Source organism: Pagrus major, chromosome 19, assembly GCF_040436345.1.
Source record: "Pagrus major chromosome 19, Pma_NU_1.0".
Lineage (NCBI taxonomy): Eukaryota > Metazoa > Chordata > Actinopteri > Spariformes > Sparidae > Pagrus > Pagrus major.
Genome location: NC_133233.1, coordinates 25,952,605 through 25,973,543, shown reverse-complemented (window position 1 = coordinate 25,973,543; position 20,939 = coordinate 25,952,605).

Sequence of the window (20,939 nt, the reverse complement as noted above, 5' to 3'; positions counted from 1 at the left end):
ACAAGTGTGCCGCGTGCTTTTTCTTCCCTCCATATCTCCGGCTGTGAAGGCCTCTACGGCGCAGCGTTGGATTTAAAGCCACTGAACACCGGCTCGCTCTGCGTTACTCATCAGGAATCTTAAAGATCAGCGAGGTCGAATACACAGATTTCTGGCCGGAGATGCTTTTTTTAAAGGTTACCCATCGATTTCTTTTTAAAGCTAATCAATACCTTTTTTTTTTTTGCACGCTGCCTCCTGCCATCTGCATCTTATTTTTATGTACCGGGAGGACGGCGGCATCTGCCTGTTTATCCTCCTGCATTAACGAGCTCGGGGGGAAGAAAACAGGTCGGATTTATGGTCAAAAGGCAAAGAAAACGTACAGATAGAGGGAGAAACACGCCCCCGCCCCAACCCTTCTTGGATGGAAAGTTTGGGGGTTGAGAATAAAACCAAGCGGAAGAAAGACAGACTGTTTGACTCATGGCTCGACTCCATTATGCTTTGTAAGAGAGAGTGCATTGTGCCGCTGGAGACTCTCTTGAATGGCCAAACTCAGTTAATCATTGTTGAAGAGGCACAAAAGGCAGGGAAGGGTGGGGAGGCGTGGCGGCATTGTAAGCAGGAGGTTTGGGTGAGTGTGTGTGTGAGCCGCTTGGCAGGACGGCTGACACTTGACCTCGCCGCTCCCCCCGTCTTTTCTGTCCATTCACGCCGCCCGGTCGCCGTTATGAAGTAAAATTAGCTCCCTGTTCCCCGCTCTCAGCTCCTCCTCCCCCCCCCGCCCCGCCCCGTCGAAAAAGGTCACGAGCTCGGCCCCGAAGCATTTTGCTCCGTTTTGTCGTCCCTAATGAGGTGACAAGCTACGCGATTGTGCCGGCAACACATCTCGCACGTCCCTTCTCTTCCAGCTAATCTTACCGCTTGTTTAAAAAAGTGAAAGCAGCTGCCACACAAGCTGTGAATGGCGGGTGGGGTGGAGGAGATGGAGGGACGGAGGAGCGATCATATGAAAAAGCTTAAGGCGAGGAGGTATTTTCCCACCGTCGGAAACGTTCTTCTTCAGATTTCTTCTTGGAAATCTGCCTTTTTCTTTTAGAGAGAACAGTCAAAATGGCAACTTTGAAAAAGTGTCTGTGGAGAAATTGGCGGCGGAGGAGCAGCTGGCGTGACAACACGATGGTTCATATTGTTGTATCATCTCGCTCCAAGTCCACCTGCTGCTCCATTAACTGCAATCTGACAACAGCAGACTCTATCAGACCGACTGCACGAGCGAGACGGAGGTGACCGAAAACAAACAGGAAGCGAGCGATACGGTGCGACTGAGCGAGCGCCGCTGGGCTGAGACGGGCCGAGATAATCTCACCACAACTCCACCTGTCGGGATTAATGAGTCGCTAATGTCCAAGTTATGGAGAAAAACACCCTCTCGGACGAACGCCCAGTACTTTTAAGATCTATATGTGTTAAATCTTAAAGGAACAGTTCACCAAAACATTAAAATTCAGTCATTATCTACTCGTGATGGTGGACTTTTGAGTGTTTCGCCAGTACAAAACCAAAACTTAGCTTAAAACACAAACAACCAAGTAAAAAACAAACAAATCAGGAACTGTTGCTCCAACTTTTAAAGGAAAAGTTCACCCAAAAATGAAAATTCAGTCATAATCTACTGAAGTAACTTTTTAAGAATGTGTAAATAACATAAAATGGCTCCATGCAGCTGGTTTGTTGGTCTCCAGAAGCCCCTGAGATCCAGAACTGATGTGAAAAAGACGTTATTTACACCTTTTCTCAAGCCGAACTCTTCAGTGTAGCTGCTCAGCTAAAAACGTTAGCACGCAACCCGTCTAAACTCGTTAAATAACGTCTTGTTTTAATCAGTTTGGGATTTCAGGGGCTTCCAGAGACGTGGATCGTGCAGCTGTATGGAGCCCTTTTACGTTTTTTCGCTTGTTTTCTAAAGTTTGAAACAAGTCCCCATCTACTTCAGTTGTTTAGGAGTTTTTCGGTGAAGCTCCAGAAATGTTTTGGTGCGTTATGTAACTTTATGAAGTTAACAGCTTCGGTTATAAAGTCCTGTATCCTTGAACCGTCTTCTCGTTTTTCAAACCACCGTCACTCAAAATAAAAGCTTGTTTCGCTCTAAAGTTTCTGCACAAACTTGTAAACGTTCGTCTTTGAGGTCCGTTAAAACTCACGGCAGCTCTTGCAAACTGTTCTGGAGCTCTGCCTGCTTATAAGGCCTGTGAAAAAAGTTGCATAACGCACCTTTAAAGTCATTTTTAAGCAAAAAAATGTCAACTTTTCCGTCTATAAATCGAACGATTAACCGATTCATCGTGTAAATGATCATCAGTTCCAGTTCTCATGTTATCAGAAAGTCCGACCCTGACCTTTTGCTCCACCAGACCCTCGTTTCTCCATGCGAGGTTACCGAGGCGCCGGCTCAGTGTGTGGTACATTAGTATGGGTCGGCCCTGTTTAAGTGCTATGTGGAGCATTATTAAGTGTTAATTTCACAGTGGCCGTGTCTGTGCTCGGCTCACCTCGGCTCTGAAGAGGAGGCCTCCCAGACTGTGGAAAAGGTCCTTAAGATCTGGGTGGACCCATGAAGAAAGGGTTCCTCCCTCCCTGGCAGGGCGAAACGTCACGGCCAATTTGTTAACCACAATCGATTCTGCACGGTGGAGGGTGACGCCGCCGCGGAGGGGCTCTGCATATCTCCGACCCGGGCGAGGGGGGGCCGCATGGATGCACTTTGACTTTTTTATAGATGCGGCGAGAGAAAGTCTCTCCGAATAAGCCGAGCACAAAAAAGCCGAGCCGCCGCCGCCGCTGTTTGCGAAATATGTGGAAGGGTGGTGCATCTAATTTCACTTCCCGGGCCCAGAGCTGAGCGTGACAGGCTGCATTTTACCTCAACCAAGAGTCCTTTTTTTTTAAAATTTCTGAATGCTAATGTTTATTTACTTACTCACACGTAATTAAATCCTCCCGCTGCTGCCGCCTCGCTCACTTTTTAATAAGCAGGTCGTCCTTGCAGCGTGGCCTCTGGTATGTTTCCTGTGTGAATGTATGAAGATGAAATGAAATGACCAGGTCTCCATACCGTCACCGCCCGCAGCAAGGACCCACTTTCTTCAGTCAGCGATGGCAGCCTTCAAAGGCAGCGCCGGGCCGAGGGGAGGTGTGTGTTCTGGCCAAACTCTCTCAAGATCACACAGTTGTTTGTGTTTGGTATGAATATGAGTTCTCGGTGGTTGCGCAGCGTGTGTGTGTGTGTGTGTGCGTTACCCTCTATTCGTCCTCATTCGTCTAACCCCCGTCCCCCCTCAGGAGAGAGGCGCTGGCATGGGGCAGGCTTTGAACCTGCCTCTGCAGCGCTCTCTAATTGTCGGGAGCTCCACCGGGCCTCGGGTCTGTGCAGCTGTGTGCGCCGCGACGAGCGCCTCCCTCCCCGCGGCTCGTTTACTGTAAGGTGTTTTTAATTACTCGTCCGTCTCTGAGCTCTCTATCTGCCTCAGAAGTTTCTCCAACCTACTATTACAACTACTACTCCTGTTTGAGACTCAAAACAAAGAATCCCTCTGAATCCTTTAATCCTCTCTCCTCCTCCTCCTCCTTCTTCTTCTTCGTCTTCCTGCTGCACATTTAGTTCATTCGTCGCTCAGCGGAGGCCATAAAAAAGGAGCCCTTGTCATTTATGGAGAAATTAAATCACACAAACTGGCATTCATCCCAGCCACTGGTGCATGGAGATGATGTCACCATGCATAAGCGTCATCTGCTAAAAGTTTGCAATCAGTGTCACTCCGCCGCAAATTGAACAGCGCGGCGTCTCGGGGACAGATCCTTTCAAATTAATATCGAACTCGTAATCTCTTCTTGAATTTTGGGAGGAGGGTTTTTTTTTGTCTTGACGGAGAAATCGTTTCATCGTTTCATCCTCTGTGAGAACCGCTTCCTGTCCTGGGATGTCATTTAAAGTTATCCCCCCCTCCACAGAAAAAAACCCTAAATGTGTGTTGTTAATATGGACGCCGGCGCACAATGCTCATCTTTTTTAAAGCACCCCCTTCTCGCTGACACTGATGATGGCGAGAAAAGTGTGGTTGCCCCGGCGAGGGCTGCACATGCCAATCTACCGTCTTATTTGTCGGGCCCGAGCTTACAAGACAGGCGATGGCTTAATGGGTTTTATAGAAAAAAACTGGGCTAAAAAAAATGAATCTGTCCTCATCCCGAGAAACTAGAAGCTGGGCTCAGGCCGAGGAATGAGGTCTGAATGGCAAACAGAGGTCCGTAAAAAGGCAGATAGGCGTTCCTCTCCTTCAGCACGGCTTGTTTGAAGTAGCGACAGTGCAGACGTGCTGAGAATTGGAGCCACGCTTTGAGCCCGAGCTCGTGTTCACAAAAGTTTTTTTAATGTGCCACCGAACCCCAGAGCTCCACAAATAATCACCGTGACCTACTTTTCACAGCCAGACACGCAGCATATATATATATTTGTTTCTGTAAACATTCCTTATCAATTAACAAACAGAAACTGTTGAGTATTATTCATCTGTGCACAAATCCCCAGTCGCCCCTCAAATCATGAACACTCCCTGTTTACGGCTCGAAAGTATTATTGGCGTTTCTCATCGAGTTTTCAAAACATGACCGCTGAAAGTCAAGGATCATTTTTATTTTTATTTAATTTTTTGCCATTTTAAGCAGAAAATTCCACGCCTTACCTTCTGCCGTTTCAACTGTATCCCTCTTTTCTCAGCCCTTCTTCTGTGCAAAAATGCTCGTTTTTCCTCCTCTCTTATCTCTTTGTTCTTCTTTTCCCTGCACGCTCGCTAAATTTCCCTTGTAAAAAGTTGTGAGAGCTGCTGCCTGCAGTGCATCACTTCCCCTAAAGTCACCTTGAGTCCACGCTCTCTCTCACTGTCCTCTTTGTAAAGTTTCCCCTCTCTCCATCTCCATATAAATATATATATCTGCTTCTCCTCTCGCTGCTTCAGCTCTGTCACCGCTGCAGTCTGCCTCTCATAGCTGTCTGCACACTCACATCCCCCCCGGTGTTGACTATCTGGGGACCCAATCAGACTAAAGGACCAATTGTCCCGTCTCTTTACAATCAGTGGGACGGCCTCCTCCGGCTCCGGCGTAATCCAGCCATCTCCGAGGGCTCGAGCGTGGGGAAGGAGCAGTGGACGGAGGAGGGGAGGGAGGGGGGTAGATTGACAGCAGGATAGGGGTGAAATTACAGCGAGGAGGGGGGCAGAAATCAAAGAGGTGGCGAGGAAAGGAGGGCCCGAGACATGAGGTGGAGGGAAATGCTTCTGCACCGCACGACAAAAGCAACTCATTTCATCTGAGGGTGTTTTGCAAGTGAATAAAGTGACCAGGAGAGAAACTCGGGAGCGTGTGACGGCTGTGTGGAGATTTTGCCGCGAGTGCAAGGACCTCGGATCGCTGACCAGCGAAGTAGAAAACGCAAAAGGATGAGGAGGAACCCCACCTTCCCTTCTCACTCCGCAGAACCTGCCCTAATGCATTTTAATGAGCCGGTGTTGTACACGGCCGGATCTGTGGAGGGATTTATGGGCATAAAAGATGAAGCTTTAAACTGCATTATATTCCAGCTGCTTGCCCAGTCAGAGTCGAAAGCAATTAGTTTTCCAAATTGGCAAAAAAGATCCTGAAAAATTAGGTGCACGCCAACACACACAAAAAAGCGCGACGGAAGATTAGTCATGGTCACGGAGATCTGATCCCTGTTTAGCAGCGAGCGAGAAAAATAGCAGTGTTTCATTTAAGCAATCATGGAAGTAATGCAGCAAAAAAAGAGGTTTTCAGAGTTGAGTCTCTTGCATATTTCTTCCCAGGAGGGGAGGAGGACGGGGGGGGGGGGGGGAGTGAAATCATATTGGAAATGTAGTCGAGCATGTTTAAACAGAAATGAGAATATATTATACAGAAGCTAGACGCCGCTCGGGCTCTTATTCTCTGTTTTATTTTCATTATGAAGTCTCGACTGTTTTCATATTATATTTAGGGTCAGGATGAAGTGATGGAGCTCCAGGCGCGCTCGTGGGGACGATGGAAAATGTGTTTGGGACGAAGAGACGCCTCGGGGACGAAACGGGTTCCTGCATTTTGCAAATGTAGAAAAAAGCGCCGACTGCAGCTTAAGTTAAGATAAAATGTGACGCGTTAAAATCCGAGAAGACGCTGTAATCTCCATCGACGGGGGACGTAATCATTTTTCCTGCGGTGTGTTTAGCTAACGGCGCTAACAGCTAACTGAACTAAACACACAGCAGGACTGAGAGTTCCTGCTCCGGGAAACATTAAGCGTAAATAAGTGAATTGCAGTTTTAATGTGACAACATGATGAGTTTACCTCCTTTTCTTTGCATTTTCTTCTTCTACGTATGATAATTTGGGGCAAAACCAAGTGATGGAGCTCCAAACATGCTCGTGGGGATGATAGAAAATGTGTTTGGGAGTTGGAGTCGTCAGTTGCTGTGAGGCTACTTAGCGCAAGGCCCGAGAAAAATTTGACTTGTTAAAATCCTTATAAACCGACCTTATAAAGCTACATTGTGATCATAATATCCATCATGAAGTCGGCAGGAGGAGCGCTAGTTAGCTGTTAGCAGCCGGTGGGCGGCAGCGTCCTGCGTTGTGTTTAGTTAATGGAGCTAACAGCTAACAGAGCTAAACGCACAGCAGGACCGAGACTTCCTGCTCCGAGGAACAGGAGTTTAATTCTTTCAGTTTTAGCGTTAGCATTAGCGCCACCTCCTGGACTGGAGTGTAGCAGGAAACCGCCAGTTGTTTTCCTTCGGTCGGTGCTGATATAAATTCCCTTCTTTCTTCGTCCTACCTGTTGAAATCTGTCAGTACACGTTTGACAGTTTCATTAAAGTATTTATGCTCAGAACATTGCAGATAAAAGTACTTTAAATGCTAATACTTTAAACTAACAACCTCGATGATAATAAAGCAAAATCACAACGTTCAAAGTCAAAATAAAATGACAGAGCTGCAGACACAAGCTAGCAAAGTTTCTGTCACTGGAACAACTTTGCTCTTTTTTTTCTTCCACTCGACAGCTCTTTGACTCTCCTTAATCTTCCTGACAGAGTAATTTGGTGTGTTATACAGCTCTAAAAATACAGATGAAGGCTGTTGTCACCCACCGAGGCAGATGGTCAAAAGGTTGTACTTCTCCATCGGTTCAATATGTTTTTTTTCGTTCCACCACTCTGTTCCTTTCAATATGTCTTCTTTCTCATTTGGCAGGTCATTCTTCTTCCCTCCCTTCCCCGCTGCCCTCCCCGTCGTCTTTGTCTCTTTGAAGACCTGACTGGTTAGCGCCCCGGCCAATCTGTCAGCGAATGCTTGACTGGACCCCCAGAAGGAAAAAAAAAAAAAAGGGCAGGGGCTCCCTCTTTGTCAGGGCGGGCCTCAGAGAGGGTGGCATTCAGGCCCATTGAACAACACCTTCCATCACTGTGGCAGAGCAGGGGATAATAATTGGCAGAACAAATTGAAGCTATAGGGCTTAAGGAAGGGCCTCTGTCTGCTTTTTTAAAGTCGGTTACGGTGGTAGACGTCTAGAAAACAAGTCCCTCCGGGTCCCCCTTCACAAAGGCCCAGATCCGCCGTAGAAATAGATTGGATACAGTCATGTTCTGCATGTTGCCGGACTTTGGTTTAGCGGTAATGTGCAGGATGTTGCAGGGACACGGTGCTTTCACGCATCGGATCAACTACGCCTTCTCTCAATGCTCGTAAAGGCCGTGACTTGTTCTGTCACCTCGGAGTACCTTTTTAGCTTTAACTGTTCAGGTCTTTCATTAGGGAAGCTGATTTCATGCTTGTTAGAGTTACATATCCTCTCTGGATAAGTGTCCTCTCAATTACCACTCCCTACCACTCCATTAATCAGTCTTACTTCATCACTTTGTTAGCCATTTTTCCCCCTAAGCAATCATTTGTGAAGTGACTTTTTATTGATTATTATTTTTTTAAGATTAACTGTTTTGTTCAGTTTATAAAATGTCAAAAAAGTGGAAAATGTCCATTAAAGATTCCCGGAGCTCTACGTGACGTCTTCGAATGTCCTGTTGTTTCCGACCAAACGATCCAAAACCTAAATTTATTTAATTTACTGTCACATAAAACACCAAAATTGAGAATCCTTTTACAGTTGAGAGGCTGGTAGCTTAAACTGATTATCCGAAAAGGTCCACATTAAAGGGGCTCTGTGGACCTTCTGTTCTGTTCTGGAAGCTAACGTTAGCTGCTGTTGTTCTCTGTTAGCAGACTCCATTTGTAAGCTAACGTTAGCTGCTGTTCTTCTCTTAGGATGATGACACTCCAGGGTTTAGATTTCCTCCCTTCAAACTTTGTTTTCACTGCACAACTTTGTCTGCCACAGGCTACAAAACGAAGGCTGACTGGCGATCCAGTCAGGATGCAGCCTGGCACCATTTTGGCACCGCTGTTGCGAAGACAACTCGATTGCTTTCTGTTTTCTGCAGCGTAGCAAGAACCAACAACAGAGAACAAAATGCGACTTCATTCATTTATTCCGGTCCCTAATGGAGACGTGAAAGCAGAGAGAAATGGTGCCAGGCTGCAGAGAGAAATGGTGCCAGGCTGCAGAAATAAATGGTGCCAGGCTGCCAGCTTGAGTGGATCACGAACAGCACAGACCTGGTGGTTTCAAGAGCACAACTCTACTGAAAACAAGCTCCCAGAGTTCTGACCCACTCTGTCTGAGTCTCCACAACTTGTTAACACCAACTTCAGTGCCACCGAACAACCCTCGGATTTGATTGGTTCCCAACTGAGGAGACATGGCCGACTTTTTAGAGGTCTGCACCAGAGAATACTTCACTGGATACACACTCCCGACCCTCTCGCCCAAGATTGAAAGTTAAATAAGCTCTTAACGGCGCAGCGCATCCAATAGCCAATTAAAAATAATGACGGCAGTTAGGTACGCCGGACCTGATGAAAAACACAACCCAGGAAGGTAATACCCCGCTCGCCGTCCGCCCTTATTTACCCTCACTTATCACGTAGCGGCCTTCAGACGGAATAACCCAAACAAAATTCAGCCAAGCCTCATTCAGTGTATCACTTTGCCACCACAGCCACCACCAGGGGAAAGCATGAAAGAGGGTTAGGTTTCAGAAGACGAAGATGACAGAGCGCCAGAGAGGGGGAGCAAAGCCTCCATGTCATCTAAGATAAGAGGAGTAGCTCTCTTCCCTTCTGCCCGAGATTAAAAATGGCATGGAGCAGAACGAGCCCGAGTACAAAGAGCTCCTCTGTGTCTTTGGGGTGCGCAGTCAAGCCTTTTCATGTCTGATTGTGGCTACAGGTCGAAAACAAAGGGAAACTTGACGGGTGAGACGCACACGTGAAAGAGGAGGATTTGTGTACAGAAGCCAAAGTCACAACTGAGGCAGTAACCTTTACAGTAATTGGTGGAAAAGGAGAAAAAAGAAAAAAAGGAAGATGTTTGGCCGTAATTGTGAGACATCAGAACTGGCACAGGGTCGAAAGAGTGAACCGTGACATTAACTGCCTGCCTGGCGTCATCCGGCCTCGTGCTCGTGTCTCAGACGAGCCGCGTCTTTTCAAGATCCCCGTTTTTCCCGGTGACCTTTTCACCGTTTCCCCCCCCCACCCCGCGTCACCTCGGCAGGGTATTGACTTTCACTCCGCCGTGTTAAACTTCGCCGTGCGCTTGCGAGGGCTTGTTGCAGGAGCGCCGCTGTGACAAGCAGGCGGCGTTCTGTTTGGGATAAAAGGCTCCCCGGGCTGTTTGATGCGGTTTTCCAGCGGGGATAGGCAGGGACTTGGCCTTGATGAGCTGACAGGAGCGGAGGAGACGTGGGGCCCTCGGAGCAGCAGGACCACAAAACCTCAGGAGCGGCGTGCCTTCGCTCTGATATTTACCCCTCCCTCTTCTGTCATCCCTCATAACCCCCGACTCGGCGCTGCGCCACCGTGACCCTGTCGGGCTGAATCGCAAATGAAAGACTAAAGTAACTTTTGAAGTATGAATTAAGGGCCGACCACATGTGTTGTGACTGATGCAAGCAACAAACACAAACGCAGAACATGACATGCTTGAATTATGAATGGATTCATATGTATTCTGTCTGCAGTGTTATTCCTGCTTAATTATTTACGTTGCGGCAAATGAACGCTGAAAAAAAAAAGAAAGGAAAGGAAAACACGTCTCTCCAGATGATAAATAACATCCAGCTCCGGAGCGTTTCTAACTCACACGGCCGAGGCATTAAAGATGTTTGCTTCAGAACTAATGGGCACAATATGTCGGGTTCAAAAGGGCTCATGTCCTGGTAGCGAGTGCACGTGTCTCATATCAGCAGGTTGGACTCTAAGCCTCCACCCCCACCACCAGCAGCACCACCAGCACCCAGAGTCAATACAATAACAATTAGGGGGGAGTGCTCGCGCTCCATTACACGTTTGGTATGCGGCGGGTGTCTGCACAGGCAGCCACGTCCAACCAGAAACAAACACACACACAGGATAAATGTCTCCTTTGTTGGTTTGTGTGCGTTTGTAGTTTCCACACTGATCCAGTGATCAGAGGAAGAAATAGTTCAGCGGGGGTTTAAAACAACACCGTCCGCCACTCTCCCTCCACCTCCGAACAAAACCTGACTTATCGCGGCAGAAAGAAACGTGCAGGGAAAGAAAGTTTTCCATTTTCTTTTCCAGCGACGCAAACGAGATAAAACCCAACAGGAGCTAAAGCAGCCTGCAGTCCTTTCCAATACAATCATCTCTGAGGGAACTCAGATGAAGCTGATCTTGGCGAACTCCTCGTTAACTAGTGACGCATGAAAAAATCAATTAGTGTAGTTGTGAGTCTTCGGTCGAACCGTGCGAGGGGAAAACACTTTTTATTTTTCTCCGTCACCTGGCAACTAAAAGCATCAAAGGACCCGCTAATCTCAGAAGGTCTCAGATCCACGAAAACCTTTTGCTTCGCCGGCGGCTTTGTTCTCATAAACACGCTATCTTGGGGTCAGAGCAACTTGGACTGCAGACGCTGAACCCTTTTACCAGAGAACATGACTTTCTCCTCTGTGCACTCACAGAGATTATGTTGAAGACTCCCATGTTGGCGACTTTACAAGGTGCCGCTGGATAAAAGGTGCATGTGTTTATTTTATGTGTGTGTGTGGCCGGCGTCTGTGCAGCCTCATGCGAGCTCATAAAGAACGGAGCATTAGCATTGAACAGACACTGTATGAGCACTTGAGGATGGAGGAGGGATAAAGAGGCAGATCGTTGTGACAAAATGTCATCACAGGAAGTCTTTCGTAACGATATTTAAATGACTATTACTATTAGTAATTCTTCACAGTCACTCTGTTAACAGGATTAATGAATAAAAAAGATGTTGATGAAGGATCTCAGTCGTCCAGGTCACGGTGGTTCTAGGTGCTGTATCGAGCGAGGACCGGTTATCTGCTCCCCAACGGCCGTCGGACGGTCAGAAGAAACTCTGATTTCAGATGCAAACAGGGCGTCTGAAAACGTCATGGCAACACGACGATGGACAGAGGACATAGTATCCACGTCTTCCGAGCCATCTTCTCCACCAAAATTAGCGGGTCTACACAGGTTTTATTAAACATGCGTCAACCCTCCTAAAATCAACCACTGACCCGACTCCCACTTTGTCTGAAGCGTGATGTTGTACGTCACTGACATCACGTCAAACTTGAAGGTCCACGTTGTAAACGAAGAGAATAAACTGCATCCCAAATTGGCGTCATCACTTTGCGTGGTCTTACGTTTAGATCACAGCCGAGCCGATAAAAACCTGTCTGCTGCAGAGTTTACACGTTCCCGTTGCACACAAAATGATCTTAGCGGGTTTAATTTGCAAGAAAGTTGTAATTGTTAAATCTTAAATCACATTTCCTGCACGTTTGACCCAGAAACATAAACATTTCATACAGCCACACATATAACATGTGTCTTAAACGATGAACTCCTGATGTATTATCTCATCGACTCATGAACTGTATTGTTAAACTGCTGGAGGGGAGACGTGTCAAAAGAAAAGGAGGCGAAGAGAGGAGATGTAAAAAAACAAGACCGAGCAGGATGAAACAATGCTGCAAGTGGCTGCTTGATTCAGAGTAAAAATCTGGCACCTGTTTTTCTAGCTGATTTAATAATGTTCCCATTAACGCTACGCTGGGGTTTCCACCCAGGGGTTGGTGACAGGCTGATCTGAAATCATCTCTCTCTGACTGCTTTAATGACTCCACCGCTGCGCTCAGCCCCACGGTGGGTGAAGCAGCATTCTGGGCTGCCGAAGATCCGGAGGCGTCTGAGAAACGTCGCCATCAGTTATTTCTAAAAGAGAGTCGTTTGTGTGCCGGATCGACAGCCGCGGAGAAAGAAGGGGGGAATTTTTAATACCTAATTTACGGAGCTGACAGAAACTATCCACGAGAACGTGGAAACATTAGGTATTGACGAGCGCAGAAGAAAGCAGGCCAGCGCTCCTAAAGTCGGAATTAATCACAGCCGCCGCTGCGAACGAGCGTTCAAAGATGTGACACTTTCGGGACTGATCTGGGTATTATCTGCGGGGAAAAATTAAATCCGAATTCATTCCCGATGCACAAAAGTGGGGTAATGTGACACCTCCACATTCACCGAATTGACATCTGCAAATTTAGCGGAGACGCCGCAGCCAGAAAGTCACAGTGACACAAAATATTAGGAGCAGAATATGAGCTCGTGTCAGAGGATTTTAAAGTTCAGACCCAGTAAGTGTTTAATCTGTTATTCCCGCATCAGTGTCGCTGAAATGTCATTACAGATAAAACAAATGGAGCAATTACAGTGCAGATAACAGATTTACACTGTAATTCTACGATTAAGCGCGAAAATTATTCCTTAAAAATCAACTTGCAGCAGGAAAGAGTCTTGTTTTTGCTGCAGTTGTTTCTCCAGTGATGCAGAAATGTACTTATTAATATTACGTATTAAAACATCTAGAGATCTAGAAAGTAGTAACGACGTAGCAGTTTACTGTTTTGAAGCCTCTAGTTTGGTGTTACTGCTGTCGCCATCTTGGATTTTTGGGAGGAAGACGTGACCATATTTGTACTTGAGGGTGGAGCTGGGAGGTTTCCTGTAGGAATGGGCGGAGTTTAGCCCCAAAAGTGGGTGGAGCTACATGTTTATTGAACTGGTTTTCAGTTAAATATCTGAAATAAGGTGTTTGGTTACTACAGACTGAAGATATTTACACGTTTTGTTCTAAAATCCATCATTAAATGTCCCACAGTTTAATTATAAAGCTCTTCATGTGTTAAAAACAGTTAGCGAGTTGCTAACGAGTGTCTAAATGAGACTACAGAGGTTGTCGGGGACATTAAACGTCCTCACAGCGAACACGGAGACTCGTCTACTCACTAGTCCGTCTCTACAGGCCCACTTTAGTTACACACTGTTCTGACTCTGACTTTACAACTTGTACATTGATCAGTTTATAGAAAACCTGGATAGTAATTGTGCAGTAAGACGCTTAGTGGTGGTGACGTTTAAGTCATGTGACCGTGATGTCGTCTGTTTGTAGCCTAGCGTTAGCTTTTTACTGCTACACATTTAATTTATGCTTCAAAAATCGTAAACTTGTGTTTGAAACAGAAATCATTTTTGGTGATAATCCAAAATTTAAATATCCCACGGGCTTTTTCTCGAGGGAACCAGCCAATTTAAAATCGTGCCACCAAAACAGCAGATGTATCCTTAAACTGTGTTTTTAATGAGACAAAATCTTCTCAGATAAGCCTTTTCTAGATTTATCACAAACTAGTCCTTAGATATTAAATGAGACGTCCATCAAAATGTAAAAGTCGAACATCTGTGGCAAGAGATTATTAATCGGATGAATCTCAGTGTTTGTATTTCCCTCGTCGACACCTGAGAAAGTAACTCGGAAAGTGAAAGTACGAGAAGTCGAGCCGCTCTGCTGCCGACCGGAAAAAAAGAAAAGTTATTCACAAAATAAAATCCATTGTGAGTCTTTTGTGAGTTACCTCAACACGCTCTGAAACACTGCAATTCTTTGGCTCTGCCCACCGAGGTTTGACTTAATCAATGAGATTATCTCCGCCTCCAGAGCAGCTCCGTCTCAGAAAGGTTTGCAGCGAGAAAAAAAAAAAACCTCAAATCAGCTCACAGGTTCAATTCCCTCTCCAGCCAGCATACGTCCGTCAGCAGCCACAGTCAAAGTGTCCTTGAGCGAGGCTCCAAATCCCAGCCTGCTCAGTCATGCAATATGAATCACTCCGAGCTTTGAAGGATTTCATTATCTCCATCGGTGATATTACGCAGCTTAAAACAAACGAACAACACCGAAGCCGTGGTGCTGTTTTTCTCCCTCGAAGGGGGCCGAGAAGTGGAAGTGAGGACAGCTGAACCTCGGCTCGTAGCCTTGTGCACGCCAGACTTAAGCTTTGTTGCCGTAATGCGAGGCGACACGCCGGCGGGAGATGAGAGGAGAAAGAATTGACAGAGCTTTTGTTACATCTTTAATTACAGGCCTTGTGTTTGTCTTGTTCAAGTGAGGGGAGGCCTTGGGGAGAGGCAGCTCTCAAAGTCTGATCCGTTTCTTGTTCCTGTGAAATGAACGACCTGACCTCCCATCTTCCGAGGATTTATCCTCCTCTGACAAAAACCTGCGGACGAGAGAGCCGGGGTTGAATATTAGAGTGAGCGTGCAGTTTGTAGCCGGCGTGTACACCTGCTTCAGTGCACTCTGCGAGAAACAAACCTGCCATCCTTCACATGCAGAGAGTGAGGAGTCCACGAGGCGTGAAGCGAGGAGGGAAAAAGGCGCTCCGCTCGCTGCCCGCTGCTTTAACATACCCACCCGACCTCCCCCCGTCCTCTCTGCAGTGAGTACAGATACGCCTGGCAGGTACAGGTATGGGCTCTGCACCGCTGCCGCCGGAGAGATCAACGGCTGTGTCAAAGGAGATGATCCACAGCTAATATGCAGCTGTCTGACCCTATTACCTTTAGTGGCAGGGCCAGGCTGCTGCGTCCCAGGAGGCCTCCTCCGCTTCTTCACAAGGAAATTCAGTCAGGCTTTAAAGCGCTCTGCATCTCTGCAGACGCACGCCGCGCTCTGCATGTGTTTGTAGTGCGTACATGCGGACCTGACAGCGAAGAGGGGCTGAGGGTTTGGATTTCAACCCGCGAGTCGAGTCAAGTTATGTTAATAAGCCGGCGTGTCAGGCCCGTCAACCTCAATAAGAAGACGAGACTATAATAAGACTTTTTTTTTTTAGTCGTCGGAGGGGCCGACTGCTACGCTCGTTAGCTCGCGAGTGATTAGAGAGAAAATGCCCCGACTACTTAGCATGGAGAGCAGGGTGTGGTGAGAAGTGGAGGAGCTGCCGCCCCCACATATTCGTTAAAGAAGTGGTTCACCGTGTAGAAACCATTCCTGGGTTAACTTGAGGGCAAAAACCTGCGTCTGGGGCCCACGTACGGCACATCAGGCGCAAAAAACACTGCTGAAATCTCGTGTTTACTGTGTGGTTATTAAGTTAAAGGCTTTAATTTAGGAAGAGGGAACATACGAATGAGAAACTAATATGACAAATGTCTCAAAGCTCAGGTAACTCTTCATCATGCCGGGTGATATTGCAGTTTTAAACATGCATCAGTTGTTTGGCTACCAGGCAGCATTACAAGCAATGAACAAAATAAATCCGGACGCTTGCTGTGTTCGTTAGCTTCGTTAGCTCACAGGCGCCTGAAACAAAACATCCAGACAAGGTGTCAGGATGCTGGAGGAACACAACGCAGAGGCTGTTTTTATTAAGAAGAACATAAGAAGCATGTTTTTCTGTTGCCAACATGATCCCCCTCCTTTCTTCCTTTCTTTCTTTCTTCCGTTGGGTCATTGTCTCGACTGCAGGATCTCGTTACGTCGCCTTTTCACCGAGCCACAATGACAATTGGGCTCCGTACAAAGCAGCGTTGTCAGAAGTCGTACCCTCGGTCCTCCTCAAACTCTCATCCCTGCCTGATGGGACACGAGGTGTCTGTGTTGAGATCTTGTTACCGGAGTTATGATCTGTTCACAACAGCCTCTGATGTGTTCTCAGGTAGATTTTCCTGCCGGTGCTGCTGACAGATAAGTGGGTTTCTGCCTCTGAGCAGAGGTAACATATACCGAGCCCGGAGTCAGAGATACTGGAGCGTAACCACATAACACAAGTCAGATATCAGGATACTTCTCACGAGAAGGGAGAAGGTTGTAACAGATTACTGCTCATTTACTGCTCGAGTTATAATCTGTTTTTACGGTACGTCAGAAAGCGTCGGCCCTCTTCCTTGTTATCAGTTTCTTCCACATGGTCTGCGTCGAACCCGTTTCCTCCCCGTGCTCTGACAGACGTCTACAGAGTGTAACTGTAACCTCAAGCTAAATTTTTGGGCTTCAAGTCGACTTCCTTTGAGCCGAGAGCGCTGTCAAAAAGGCTTCTGAGTGCAGCTGACATTTGGCTGCCTCCTCGGCCCCGTGGACAAGATGAGACTGTACTGTGCAAAGGTTCACCGCTTTCCTATTTAGGGTTGCTGTGGTGCAATATCATGAGATCAATGTTTGCTTTCCTGTATCGATATATATGAGAAGAGAGGCAGAAACACATCAGACAATCAGACTGATGTTCAAGGCCTTGTCCACACGTACACGAATATTTTCCAAACATCAATTATGTGGACGTGGTCGAAAAACAATAAACCGTTGAGATCAAACCTTCGATATGCTTCAAAGAAAAGGTCCAATAACTCATTTAGTTGTCTCTGACGTACAATCTGCTCAATCATTATTCGGGGGAAGTGAGTCTAAAGAAAACTAATGTGGTCTTGTCATCGTTTTCATAGATTCTGTGTCATTAATTTTTTGGGGTGAAAAGAAAAAATATATCAGTGTAATTGCACATCTGCTATTCTGAGCGTGTGCAGGTTTATTGATGAATAATATTCAGCTCAGTCTGTGAAGAGAAAGACAAGATTTTACTGAGAATTAATTGGTAAGATTAGTAAAGTCTGAAGTTATCTATCAAGAATCTGTAATGTGTTTTATTCCAGGTAGAAATCGTCTCCACACACCAGCTAATTACTGGACAGATGTTGGAGAACCGGCGTCGTCCCCAGCGGGCCGCTGGTTCTGAGTCCAGCCGGTAAATACCCAGAAGTCAGGAGCTAAAGATAAACGACGACGACGACTGAGGACCCCTTGAGAAAGGCGTTGCATCCCCTGCCTGTTGCTGCTCAGGAGAGGACTGTGTTCGGGGTATGAATGCAACTCGACTGGGAAAAAAAGGGCATAAAATGATCCGATAACCTTCCTGGAAATAGAAGAAGAGAAAAGAGCTCTGATGAAATGAAAGTTTCAAAGAAAACATTTTAAAAAGCAGAACAAAGACGGAGGATTGTTCTGAGCGTATCCACGGTGTCCGACACGATTAAAGACGTAATCGACAAATGAAAACAAGCGACGACAATAACAGCAGGTTTTGAATTTTAGCTAAAGGTGATTGGATATTTTCTAATTCGCCGGCTTTAGTATAATCTAATGCGGGCTCTGAGAGTAATAAGCAATTACCGTGTGTTTATCCCCACAACTCAGAGAGAACTAATCTGCACTCAACAGCCAGGGCCAAAAATAATGAAATTAATTACGAGCATTAAGGCTATGCAACTGCCAGAGAAAGGTAGAAATGTAATTATCCACATTGAGACGGAAACCTCCCTGTGTTTCCCTTCGCTCATCGCCTCATTGTGTCTGTCGAAACCATTATGCTTCCTTTTCTTTCTCGCTCTTGATGAGCACGAGGAATAAGAAGTGTGAAAACATGCATCTGAAAGTGATTTTTTAGGCGCACGTTGTCCTCTGACCTGCATCAAGTCCATTTATTACAGCTTAGATGTTCTGATAACAGCTTTTAGAAACACACCGGTGATTGCATTCATTATGTTACCGCCCCGCTGCCAGATATTTTTTGACCTGGATTTAGGGAAAACAAGATTATAAGGCTCGATTCAAACTAAATGACTTGTTTATAATGAGATTATAATGTGCTGTCCTGCACGCGGGGGCTACGCTACATCGCACTGCGATGTGGGAATTAGTCTTCAGGTGGAGAGAAAAGCCACTGAAAATCAGTTTACAAGCTCTTCAGGTTAAAAGTAATCTACGTCAAGTGAGTTTACAGTGATGTGAGTTTACTGAAATGAAGTTTTAATCATCCGTGGCATAAAATCAATCCGTCTAAAAGTGCAATTTAATTAGTATTTTCTTTACACGTTGTGCATTTTATCTTATTACTCCGTAATGTTTTGCTGGCTAATAATATCAAAGCAATATCTGCTGTTGAACCAACAGAGTGAATCATCGGCTTCAAAGAGAAGCGAACCATAAATATCAGTATCTTCTGTCCTGATATTAGTTGTGTTATGATGGTAAATACTAAAAAGCACTGAGTTATTTTCGCACAAAAGCTGCTTACGTGCTAAGAAGCTAGTCGTTTGCTTTAAAAAGTTTTCTATTCAAAGATTCAGCAGACACGGAGGAGCATCTTTTTCATCCCTTCAGAGTCCAGATAGCAAAAAATTGTGCCATACACGTTCATCCGGTCCACTTGGGCGGTCCCCAACATGTGAGCCAGAAGCAGGCTGTACTATCGCCACGTGTCAGCCAAGACCCAACAGAATCAACCAGAACTGGCAAAAAATCTGGTGCCACAATTTATTTCCAGTTCTAGTTTATTCGGTTTGCCCTGAGCTTAGGGAGACCAGACGTCCCCCGTTTCTTCTGGAAACGTCCCCGTCTTTACCAGCGAAGTGAAATAATACTTGGAGTTGCAAAAGTAGACCGGGCAGCCGAGCCCACCGGTTAACGTCTCGATCACGCAGTGCTCGTTTTGGCCCACAGAGGAGGGCAGTGCTGGCAGGAAACAGCAAAATCTGTTAAAATATATATATTCGTTTAAGCGTACGGCATGTTTTTGAACATTTTTGGCACTTTACGGTGCCGTTAAACAGCCTTTTTCTTGCCAAAATCGTTAAAACTATGGTCGTTTTCGGTGGCTAAAATACATTTTGCTGCCGGTACAGCTTCAGCAGTACGAAGCCCTGCACCGTTTCTCACTGTCACTTTAACACTGCTGCTGGAAACTGGATTTAAAAATGCAGAAAGTGTGAGACAGAACTGAAAATAAATGTTGCTTACAACCCTGAAAAATGTGTTAAAAGAGGCAAAAAAAAGCTGAGCAGAGTCGGTGATCAGTCTCAGGCAACCCCGTTTCACATGACATGCAGCCTCTCATTTGATTCATTGTCAGTATAAATTATTATTAGTGGAGCTTTTTAAAAAGTGGATGAAAAGACACAACAGCGCTGAAAGTGTCCTCTGACTTATATCGACTTGTAGCTGTTGTTGTCTCGTTAACAGGAGGCTGTTGTTTTTCCTCCGTGCTTCTGTTCACCACTTGTTTTTTCTCTAGTGGCGACTGTCCAGTGTGGTCAGGTTAACACGGGAGAGGACGAGCCACCGGCGCCACCAACCAGTCCCCGGAGCGTTATAGGGCTCGGTTGTCATGGGAGACGGGATGCAGCGGCCTTGTATTTACAGCGGGCGGCGATTGTGCTGAAACATGACTCTGCCTTCGACAGCTATTGTTCTCGCTCCTCACACCTTGCTCTTGTGTGAGAGAGGAGACGCCTCGGGGGGGAAGTTGGATTCTGCTTTCACCGGTGCACCAGTTCTCAGGGAGATATGTACCGCCTGCACCACCTGAAACGAGTATCCGCCGCACCACTTTACCTGCTCGCTACTCACGGAAAGAAAGGTGCACGAACATCTACTGAGCCCTGCATCTTTCCTTCGGGGGGGCCGTCGTGATCTTTTCGCAGTCAACTAATTTTCCCGGGCGCATATTTCACACCAGAAATCTGATGCCAACTCAATTTCCAAGAGGCTACACCTCCTCCCTCACAGTCTGCAGTTCACACTCGCTTATTTGAGGGGATGTGGAGCGTGGCGTGGTGGAGTAATCGCAGCCTACTTGACCCTGATGGAGGAAGGCTGGGCTGGTTAGGGTGTTAATGGTCTCTCAGATGGTGCGAGGGCATCGAGCAGCGCTAATGGCGCCCTCTCGCACCGCTTTTGCTTTGCATTCACGCGCGAGTGCACGCACACAGACGTATATGCACACTCGACGGTCATTTATCATTTTCTGGGGTTGTTGTCTGACGGGTGTGTGTTCAGAATCAGATACAAGGTTGTTATTGAATACAGGATAAATAGACAGAAAGGAGAGACTTCTTTGAAAGAAACTGTGAATGCAATTTCCCATTAACGTGCTCGTGTGAATGCATCCCCTCATGAGGAAAAGCTCCGGTTGAGTATTTTTTCTCTCAGGACAGAGAGAGAGAGACTGAGAGTGAGTGGGTGATTGAATTAATTATGTTTTATCACCTTTTAGCTGATTGAAGTCTACCTTACTCCCTTTAGACAGCTTGTGTTTGTGTCTTCGCCGGCGCCAAATGGATCGGGCCTGTCACCCAGTGCAGGCGCTGCCATCTCTGTTGTCTCAGACTTGGACTTTCAGCTCTGAGCACTGAGGCGGTGTTGTCAGTCGGCGTCTCAGCTGCTTTTGTGTTGCGTTGGTTTTTTTTTGTCTTCCATTCTTTCTCTCACAGTAATTCATCTCATCTCATCGAAAAAAAAATGAGTTCTGGGCCCGGCTGCTCATTACTCACACAGTGATTTGTGGGAACAATTTCAGGTTTTCTAAAGCCTCATATGTCTGTCAAGAAAGGTGAGTTGCAACTGGTGCTGTTTACAG